This window comes from Eschrichtius robustus, chromosome 16, assembly GCF_028021215.1.
Source record: "Eschrichtius robustus isolate mEscRob2 chromosome 16, mEscRob2.pri, whole genome shotgun sequence".
NCBI classification, from domain to species: Eukaryota; Metazoa; Chordata; class Mammalia; order Artiodactyla; family Eschrichtiidae; genus Eschrichtius; species Eschrichtius robustus.
In genome coordinates, this window is record NC_090839.1 from 58,470,579 (window position 1) to 58,482,176 (window position 11,598).

Consider the following 11,598-nt stretch of genomic DNA (forward strand, 5'->3'; position numbering starts at 1 on the left):
TATGAGAATGAAGAAAATGGTGGGACCATAAAATGGAAACAAGAGTGTGATTGAGACAATGTTCTGTTGTGTACCCTGCTCATTTTTCATGGATCAAGAGTATTCCCCCATTTTATTGCAAATTCTCCACAGTGTTGTTAGTGATGGCTATATAACAGCCTATAAATGAATGAATCGTAACTGATTTAATCCTCTACCATTATATAATTGAGAAATAATTGAGTTATTTCCATTTTTCATGCTATTAGTGGTAACTGTGCTAAACATTTTTGTATGTAAATCTCATCCATCCCCATCAGCATTTTCACATGCCTGGTCTTCTGATTACCTAGATGTCTTGCCGTTTACTCTTCTCACTTTCTGGAACACTCCATAACCAGTAGCTAAATATCCTTAGTGCCTTTTGCTTCCTCACCTGCTTTCCATCACTGTCTCCACATAATACTGTGTTCTGATTCCTGAGCTGGAGCCCCTTCCAGTTCCAGCCCAGCATCTAGAAGGCCCAGCCTTCTGGTGCTTCAACTTGAAACAGCATTGCCACCACACTGCTCATTTCTCTTTAAACAGGGCCTCATAAAAACATTTCTAGCAGCTGTGAACTTTCATCACTGGAGCAATAAATGCTGCTGCTGCTGTGATTCATCAAATGTGCAGAGTAATCGTGTCACTTGGGTACTCCCAAGTTCTTAATGATTCTTCAGAAGTCAGCCCCAATACCTCCCTCTGTCTCTGTCTGTGTCTCTCTCTGTCTCTCTGTCTTTTTCTCTCTCTCTTACTTTGTTTTAAGATCCACATGAATCAGGGACTTTCCTGGTGGTCCAGTGGTAAAGAATCCGCCTTCTAATGCAGGGGACGCGGGTTTGATCCCTGGTTGGGGAACTAAGATTCCCACATGCCGCGGGGCAACTAAGCCCATGCACCCCAACTAGAGAGCCCGCGTGGGGCAAACTACAGAGCCCACACGCCCACAGAGCCTGCGCTCATACCACAACTAGAAAGCCCACATGCCACAACTAGAGAGGAGCCCATGCGCCACAGCTAAAGATCCCGCATGCCTCAATGAGGATTCGGCGTGCCACAACTAAGACCCGATGCAGCCAAATAATAATAATAATAATAATAATAATTTTTAAAATATATAATTAAAACAAAAGATCCACATGAATCAGCAGCATTCCCAGTAGGTCGCATGGGAGATGGACAAGATTCACTGATTTCCATTTACTTGATGGGGCCTTAATGCCTTAACTAATTCTGGTTTTATGGGGACCTACACACACACACACACACACACACACACACACACACACACACACACACAGAGTAAGTAAACCTTGCTCTAATAATGTTTGAAACCCCATCAGAAAATGTCTCCCAGGACTTCCCTGGTGGCGCAGTGGTTAGGAATCCGCCTGCCAATGCAGGGGACACGATTCGAGCCCTGCTGGGAAGATCTCACATGCCGCGGAGCAACTAAGCCCGTGCACCACAACTACTGAGCCTGCGCTCTAGAGCCCAAGAGCCACAACTACTGAGCCCGCGTGCCACAGCTACTGAAGCCCGCGCGCTTAGAGCCCGTGCTCCCCAAGAAGAGAAGCCGCTGCAATGAGAAGCCCGAGCACTGCAACCAACAGTAGCCCCCGCTCGCCGCAACTAGGGAAAGCCCGCGCGCAGCAGCGAAGACCCAACACTGCCAAAAATAAATTTTTTTTTATTAAAAAAAGAATGCCTACCTGTGGCTCCTTAGCTCTGTCTTGGCACAGAAAGGTGCGGTGCCTGGACTGAGGTGATGGCATCCTAGACCTGATGGAGTGCTTCTGTGAGCCCCTGGGGAGGTGGATTTCCAAAGCCTTGGGCAGGCAATTCGGGAAAAGATGGGAGCTTACTAATGGCTGGTCCCTTCCCTGACATCCAATCCTCTCAAGAGATAGTTTTCAAAGCTTAATCAGCCCCTCCTAGTCCAAAGTCTCAGGCACTATTGTCCGGCCTCTCCAGAATCAATCTGATGACAGCATCCCAACCCCTGCTTTCTTGGAAAGGAGCCTCTCCTCCTCATCTGGCGTCTGCGTGGTTCGGTAGCTCTAACACCGCCATCTCTTGGGTGCCAACTCAGTCAGGTGATTCAAACCCAGCCAATGAGACAACTGCATTCCCTTCCACACAATGACTGATTCAAGGGCAGGCACGTGACTCAAACCAAGCCAATCTGAGCCCATGAATATCAGTCCTGAGCCCATAACTAAAAACACAAGAAAACCGAAACAAGAAATGGGGATAAATAAGACTCCTTACTGTAGGATTTGAGCGCCTAGATTCAGGATACTTAGACTTAAAAATGATGTTAGCCAATATACCCTTTTTTAGCTTAAGGCCGTTGAATCTAAGTTCTCTTTTATTTAAAACCAACAAGGCTGATGAGCATAAACAGCGCTTATGTATTTATTTGTTTATTTAACAAACATATCAAACAACTGATATAAACAGGCACTGTGAGAGCGCCAGCCATTGATGTGTCAGTAACTGAAACCAATGCAGGAAATCCCAAGATGCTGCTCTCTGAACAGGATTACAGAGAACTTCGAGTGACAGTATACACAGAGAGGTTTAATGAGAAAAGCGTTATACTGAGGATCAGGAAACAGATGTGTGTCCAAGTTTCCAAAAATATGATCTTGGATAAGCTTGGGAACCTTGATTCCCTTGACTATAAAATGGGGGTGGGGGGAAATCATTAGGTCATTGTAAGGACTAAATAAGAAAATGTCTTTGAAGTACTATTACAGTGCCTTGCATGCAGGGCACTGAGTGTGTAATTTCTCAGTATAACATTAGTCAACCAGCTAGCCCTTCTAAGCTTCCATTTTCTCATCTCTAAAGTGAGGCTTTTTCACTCCATCAGTGGTTTTCAATCCTGGCTGCAAACTAAAACCACCAGGGGAGTTTTAAAATATACAGATGCCCAGGCTCTATGCCCAGAGATACTGATTTAATTGGTCTGAGTAGGGGCTCTTGGCACTGACAGCTTTTAAATGCTCCCAGGTGATTCTAATGTGAAAACAGAGTTGAGAACCACTGCAAGAGATGAAGATCACTTTACAAGTTAGCAGTCTAAGGCTCTTATTAAGAAAAGAACAATTTAAGTAATCATTAAAGCTATAAATTTTCCTGCAGAAATATCCCAAGATGATGCCTTTGAAAGTGGGCAATTAACCCTTCAGCAGAAAATGTTTAAAAATTTAAATTCAAACTCGGCAAAGTCAGTCTCTGTTTAAGGAGAAAATTAATTAAAAGAGGAAAATTTTTATCTCTGTGAGATAGTTCAGCAAAATCTTTTATTGCCTCTGTCATGCTGTTGGCAGGACTCTTGTCCCTAAGTAAAAAAATCTCAGGGAAAGGAGATACCAATTTTATTCTGTGAAAATACTTGGAGTTAATGAGTGTGTGTGTTTTTAATAGTTCCCTTGGGAAATGCTATACAGTAAATATAATTGAAAGTGGGAGGTGGAGCTGTTTATTCATCAAGCATATATTTTAAAGATGCAATTATGAAAAGAATGCTGCAACATGTAACATGATATGGCAGCTAAAAATGCAGCATAATTTTCTGAAGTGTTTTAGAGACCTCTCAAATCATGGGGACTGGTAAAATTACCACATTGATATCTTACTTTGTCCTTGCTATTTGCATGGTCGCATACTTATAAAACAGGATGGAATATATCCTCATCTCAAAATAAAATTCTTGTAGGAAAAATAGATCATGTTCTCTAAAAATATGAGCCAAAAAAGACCATAGAGAACTCACATTGGCAGAAATTTTCAAAAACAGTGGGATGAGAACTGAAATATTACATAGTATGCAGAGATTTGATTCCAAGTGGTTAAACAAATTAACTGCGTGGCCTTGGGAAATTATTTAGCCTGTAGAGGACATCTGCTTCCAGCCAAGATGAAGTAAAAGGGACCTGATTTACATTTCCCCCCAAACAACAACACAACGACAACAACAAATACACAAAGCGATTTTCAGGACACTGGACATCAGGCAACAAAGGACAGTGATCCCTGGAAGACTGGAAACAAATGAGTGAGCCATAGGACTTCCCAGGAAGCCTAAGGGATGCTCCCGGCCACAGCGCAGGAAAGGGGAATCCAGGAGTAGCCCAGTGGACTTCCTGAGTTGAGGAGCTAAGTTCCAGGGAGACCAAAGCGGCTAGGATTTGCACGACAGAGTACTGGAGAGTAAAGACCTGCACAGAGAGAGAGCCCTAAAGATCTGCAAAAGGTCCTCCTGGAGTATTCAGCAGGGTACTGGTTGGTACATATGTATGAGGAAACTTACCTAGGACAATGAAAGAGCCATTTGATGGATTAAAAGGAACAGTAGTAGGTGTTCGCAAAGGCTAGGAATAATGCCCCTTCCTATAAGCCAGACTGAAAGCCTTATAATTCAGAGTACTCAGAAGGATCTTGCCTCAAAGGTGGGGAACAATTAGCCCTAGACTAAGCACTTCTCTCATCTCACCTAACAAAGCTTAAAAGCAAGACCCAAAAGGATCTACTTGTTTCCAAATAACAACTACATTCCAGATAAAAGCTCAAGGATTATTTATAGGACTACAGATATATCCAACAGCCAACAACGTGTGACATCCTATCAAAGGTTACCAGGCATGTAAAGAAGAAAAATAATACAGCCCATGAGAAGAAAAATTAATCAAAACTGACCCAAAACAGGCACAGATGTTAGAATTAGAAGCCAAAATACATTAAAATAGTTAATATAAATGTATTTTATACGTTCAAAAGGTTAAGTAAAAACATACAGTAAAATACCCAAACAGGGACTTCCCTGGCTGTCCAGTGGTTAAGACTTTGCCTTCCAATGCAGGGGGTGTGGGTTCAATCCCTGGTTGGGGAGCTAAGATCCCACATGCCTCAGGGCCAAAAAACTAAAACATAAAACAGAAGCAATATTGTAACAAATTCAGTAAAGACTTTAAAAATGGTCCACACCAAAAATCTTAAAAAAAAAAAGACCCAAACAGAACTTTGAAAGATGAGAACTACAACGTCTAAAATGAAATGTACACAAGGTAGAAAAAATTAATGAAAAGTTCAACAAAACTGAAGTACAAAACAGTGAAAGAAAAAGAACATAAACTACCACAAGATACATCATAACCAAATTGCTCAAAACCAGTGATAAAGAGAAAAATCTTCAAAGCAGCCAGAGCAAAATGACATGTTACATAAAGAGAAACAAAGATAAGAATGACAGCAAGATTTATCTTCAGACGCAATGCAAGCAAAAAGACAGTGGAGCAACATTTTTAAGGTAGTGCAAGAAAAAAAAAAAAAAAAAAAGTCAAGTTAGAATTCTGTACCCAGCAAAAATACTTTTCAAAATGAAGGCAAACGTTTTCAGACATTTTTTTTTTTTAAGTTGAAAGAATTTATCTCCAGCATTGCTGCACTCCAAGAAATGTTAAAGGAAGTCCCTTCAGAAAGAAGGAAAATGGCATCAGATAGAGACATGGATCTACTCGAAGAAATGTAGACTACTAGAAGTAAATCTATAAGATTTCCTCTTGTTATTTAAATATTTTTGAAAGATAATTGACTTTTAACAAACTCAAACATGTATTTTGAAGTTTAGAATATATGTATAAGTAAATTATATGATAAATATAGCATAAATGCCAGAGAACCCTATACTCTCTGTGAAGTAGTATAATATCCCTTGATGAGCGACTGTGATAAATTAAACATATACACTACAAACCCTAAAATAGCCACTAAAATAACAAAACAGTCATAGCAAATCAATCAGCAAGGGAGATAAAATTAAATCATAAAAATTCAATTATCTAAAAGAAGTAAGAAGAAGAGAAAAGGGGAACGAAGAACATATACAACAAATAGAAAACAGTAGCAAAGTGAAATACTCAAACTTAATTGTATCCAAAGTCACATAAACTCAGATGGGCTGAACATCACCAATTAAAAGGCAGAGTTTATCAGATTGGATAAAAAGCAAGACCCAATTATATTCTGCTGACAAAAAAAGAAAAAAAAAGGCACTTTAGTATAAAGAACACAATAGGTTTAAAGTAAATGGATGGAAAAGAAGATATACCATGATAATACTAGTCCAGAGAAAGCTGGAGTGGCTATATTAATATCAGACAAAGTAGATAGTAGAACAAAAAACATGACCAGAGAAAAAGAAAGTCATTTCGGAATGATAAAGGCATCGAATCACCTAGAAGACACAACAGTCCTAAATGTGTATGCACCTAACAGCAGAGTTTCAAAATACGTTAAGCAAAACATGATAGATTGGCAGTTTGAGATTGACATGTACACAGTACTATATTTAAAATAGGTAACCAACAAGGACCTACTGTATAGCACAGGGAACTCTGCTCAATATTGTGTAATAACCTAAATGGGAAAAGAATTTGAAAAAGAATGAATATATGTATAACTGAATCACTTTGCTATACACCTGAAACTAACACAACATTTTTAACCAACTATGCGCCAATATAAAATAAACATTTTTGAAGAAAACATGATAGTACTTCAAGGATAAAGAGACAAATCCACAATTACATTCAGAGACTTAAATACCTCCTTTTCAATAACTGTTAGAACAAATCTCCCCCAAATTCTCTGGCCAGAAGTGCAGAACACACGCAAATTAACCAGATGGCGAAAGAGGCCATGTGCTCTCGGGGTGATCTCTCCACCCTTCTGCTTCTAAACACCCTGTCTTGCCTGGGGCAGTGTTGCCAAAGTGCAGGTGAAAAGAGCCTATGAAGACATCTCCTCTCATCTTACTACCAGGACCTGCTTCCAGAACAGAAATTAAAGGGAGAAGCTCTAAGCTATCAGTGGGTTAAAAAAAAAAAAAAAAAAAAAAAGAAAGAAAAGAAAAGAAAAGAAAAAGAAAGATCAAAGTAGCAGTGGTGACTGTACCCACACACACAGGTGTTTATGACTGTAAATGAAACAAAAATGTCTACAAGGACACATCAAATTCCTAATGCTGGCTATCACTGAGAACGGAGTCAGAACATGTTACTGTAAGCCTGTATTCCCTCTATAGTAATTATTATAGCTCCCAATTATTAAAGTATTCCTAGCTGCCAGGCAGCATGCTGAATGCTTAACTCACATCACCTTAGTTCATCTTCACATACCAATCATACCATAAGGTAGATATTTTACCAATGAAGAAAGTAAGGCTCGGAGGTAAAATGACATTTGAAGATCTCATAGCAGAGAGCAGCACAAACTTTAGGGCTGCATAATTCTGAAGGCTCGTGTTCTTAACCAACGCACAGCACCCTCCAATTCAAAAGAGTGAATGAGACTTAGACTCACAGTGTGCTTAGCACATGCTAGGAGTGATGTATTGAATCCTTCCAACAACTCTGTGAGGTTGGTACTAACTTGGTTCCCCTTTAACAGACAAGGAAACTAAAGGGCAGAGAGGTTAATTAACTTGCCCATAAGAGATGCATCCAGGATGCAAACCCAGGTTGCCTGGATTCACAATTGGTGCTCTCACTACTAATCTACACCACCTCTAAACTTAGAGGTGTGCCTCTTTTTGCGCAAGTCACTGGACTGGGGATATAAACTGGGATGTAAGCTTGTCCCTTCCTTCAAGGAAATCAACATTTAGAGGAAATCTTATGCTAACAGGATAAGACAAAATCAGAATACGGCATGGCATGCCCTGTGTGTTAGCTGTGTCTGCTGTGTAAAAACATGTGCAAGAGAAGTCTATAAAGTGTTCATATACTTCCGTCCATGGGCAGTAACTCCACTTCTAGCACATGATTTCCTGAAGAAATCACCAGAAATGTGATCAAAATGCATGTGTAAAAGCAGCACTATTTACAGTAACCAAGACATGGAAACAACCTAAATGTCTATCGATAGATGAATGGGTAAAGAAGATGTGGTATATGTACACAAAGGAACACTACTCAGTCATTAAAAAAAAGAATAAAATAATGCTATTTGCAGGAACATGGATGCAACTAGAGATGATCATACTAAGTGAAGTAAGTCAGACAGAGAAAGGCAAATATCATATAATATCATTTATATGTGGAATTTAAAATATGACACAGGTGAACCTATCTGCGAAACAGAAATAAACTCACGGACATAGAGGACAGACTTCTGTTTGCCAAGGGGGAGGGTGGTGGGGAAGGGAAGGATTGGGAGTTTGAGATTAGCAGATGCAAACTATTATATAGAGAATGGATCAACAACAAGGTCCTACTGTATAGCACAGGGAACTATATTCAATATCCTGTGATAAACCATAATGGAAAAGAATATAGGACTTCCCTGGTAGCGCAGTGGTTAAGAATACGCCTGTCAATGCAGGGGACACGGGTTTGAGCCCTGGTCCGGGAAGATCCCCACATGCCACGGAGCAACTAAGCCCATGAGCCACAACTACTGAAGCCCGTGCGCCTATAGCCCGAGCTCTGCAACAAGAGAAGCCGCTGCAATGAGAAGCCCACTTGCCGCAACTAGAGAAAGCCCGTGCCCAGCAACAAAGACCCAATGCAGCCAAAAATTAATTAATTTTTTAAAAAAGAATATAAAAAATGTATATATATTTTAAAATGTATATGTAAAGATGCTTCTTGCAGCAAAACGTGATAGCTAAAGTTGTCTGCCACCATGGGGATGTTGAATTAATTGTGACACATGTATTTGAAAGGATAGTGTGCCATCACTGAAAGATTATGTTGTAATATTTAATGCTTTTTAAAGTATCTTTTAAAGCTTTTAATCACAAGGAGAAATGCTCGTGATATGGTATTAAGCAAAATAAGAAAAAAAAAAAAAAGAATTGGCAGATCTAGCACAGTCTCAGTCATGTAAAATAATAATTAACACTAATTATAACAGTAAAAATAATGTGAGAAAATAGGCAAGGAGTTAGTAGTGATTGCTTCTAGCTAGTGACTTATGAATGCCTTCTGTTCCTGCCTTTTTGTTTCTATGCTTTCGAATTCTTAGAAAGTCATCATATGTTATTTTTATAGTCAGGAAAAGGTGAGCCTAAAATTATGTGTGGAAGAAAAAACTAGAAGAAAATACAGAAAAATATTAGCAGTCGTTATGATGGTGGTGGGTGGTTGGTATTTTTTGTTCCTTTTTCAAACTTTATTTACAGCAATTTGTCACTTTTGTAAGGAAAAGATATATGAGAGTAAAACCTGGTTAATACCAGCATTATTTATAACAGTGAAAAGCTGAAAACAACATAAATATTCAGTTGAAGATTGGTCAAATAAATTACCTGCACAGATGTTACCTGTGTAAGAGAGTATTATGCAGCCACTGGAAATAATGTTTGCAATGGGATTTTAATGGTGGACAGAAATGTTTATGGCATGTGTTTAAGCCAAAATTTTGCATCAAAGACATCTCCCAATTTTGTTACTACTACTACTACTACTACTACTGCTACTAATAATAATAAGACAAATACACTTAAGTATTACCAGTTGTTATCTATTGGTTATAAATGATTTTCATTTTACTTGCTGTGCATTTCCCTCTTGTCATCTTATATATAATGAACATATGTAGCTTATGTTTTTTTTAACTTTTTTTTAATGGAAGAAAAAAAAGCTGGACTCATTTGAGTCTTTCAAACCAATTACTGTTACCTTAGTTGGCATTACTGTGTCTTCTCGTTTTGACACTCTGATTTTAGTTTGGGACCTAAATGGCTTTGGTCCCTGGATAAGAAACTCCAGGCCTTGGCTGATAGGTAGGGGAAAAGCTTTAGGTAATAGATTAGGAGACCTCTACCAAAATTATGCCCTCAGAGAATTCATCTCGCCTGCATTCAAAGCATAGCTCTGTGTAACCCTCAGCTCTTCCCTTAACTTTTCAGAGACTTGGTCACCCACTGGCTCATTTATACCATACAAATTTATTGGGTACTGTGGTCAGTTGCAACGATGGCCCCTTCCTATAGGCCCACTCGGAGGTAAAATGACATTTTATGTAATTTTGCAATGTCTTCCCACTTTGCCCTTGACCCTGGGCTCAGCCATGCAACTTGCTTTGGTCAATTGGATGTCAGCAAACAAGATGCAATGCAGAGGCTTGAAATGGGCGTGTGCCTCTGGCGTCACCATGAGAACACACCCAGGGTAGCCTATTGGAGGAAGAGAGACACGTGGAGCAGAGTCACATTAATAAAGCCAGCCTAGGGGCTTCCCTGGTGGCGCAGTGGTTGAGAATCTGCCTGCTAATGCAGGGGACACGGGTTCGAGCCCCGGTCTGGGAAGATCCCACATGCCGCGGAGCAACTAGGCCCGTGAGCCACAATTACTGAGCCTGTGCGTCTGGAGCTTGTGCTCCGCAACAAGAGAGGCCACGATACTGAGAGGCCCGCGCACTGCGATGAAGAGTGGCCCCCGCTTGCCGCAACTAGAGAAAGTCCTCGCACAGAAACAAAGACCCAACAAACACAGCCAAAAATAAATAAATAAATCAATAAAAACGTTAAAAAAATAAAAAAATAAAAAAATAAAGCCAGCCTAGAGCAGCCTATGCCCAGCGCTGATCCCCAGCAAAAATCAGCAGAGCCACCTAGCCAACTCCTAGTTGACCCCCAGATGTCTGAGAACTAAATCCTTTTTTTGGTATAAGCTGAGTTTGGGGAGTTTTTTCGTGCAGGATTATTGTGTCAATGCAGGTACCATTACATGCTAGCTACTTCTCCAGGCACTGATCACAAAGTTATAAAAGGATAATACATGAAAGGCCTATCATGAAAAGTTTTTTGTGATTAAATAATAGAATACATGTGAAGTGCTTATCCATTAATAAATGCAGGCTGCTATTGTGTTTAGTCACATGGCTACAGATCAAATGCATCACTTCCAGAATGGCTGATGTGTGAAGAAGATGTGTCACTTGGCTGGATCCTGACTGCTGCAGTAGAAACCTTGGCATGCATGTCCATCATAATCATTGCTACCTTCAGAAGCAAGATATACCATATTTTAATGACCACCATTCCCATTCCTCTTGAATCTGAAGATTTCAAGGCAGTTGACCTAACAGCAGTCAAGGAAGACCACCTACATTTTCTAATCTTTCCATCTACCACTGTGCAACCCTTTTTTCTATCAGAGGTTTTGGTACATCTGCTCAGTAACCCTAGGTAAAGGGGACTATTATGTCCTAGGTGCACTGGGGAAGAATGTGAAGGAAGTTGAGATAATAAAATCCAAGGAGCTCATGATAAAGTAGGGGACATCACAGCCAGCATCACCTCCTTCCCCGCCACCCTCATCACTCTGCTGTATACGTGCCCCGGTCAGCATTCTTAGGGGCACTCATCCACAATGGTTAAGAGCAAGAGCCTTGTACACAGATTGCCTGGGTTCAGATTCCAGCCCTACCATTTGTTATTTCACTGATCTCCAACAAGTCTGTCTCCAGTTAGGTGGGCTGCCCATACGGGCCAAGGACTTTGTGAACATTTGTATTGTTTTTCTCTGGAAAAGTCCAGAAATAACTGGCTTCAGGCACTAT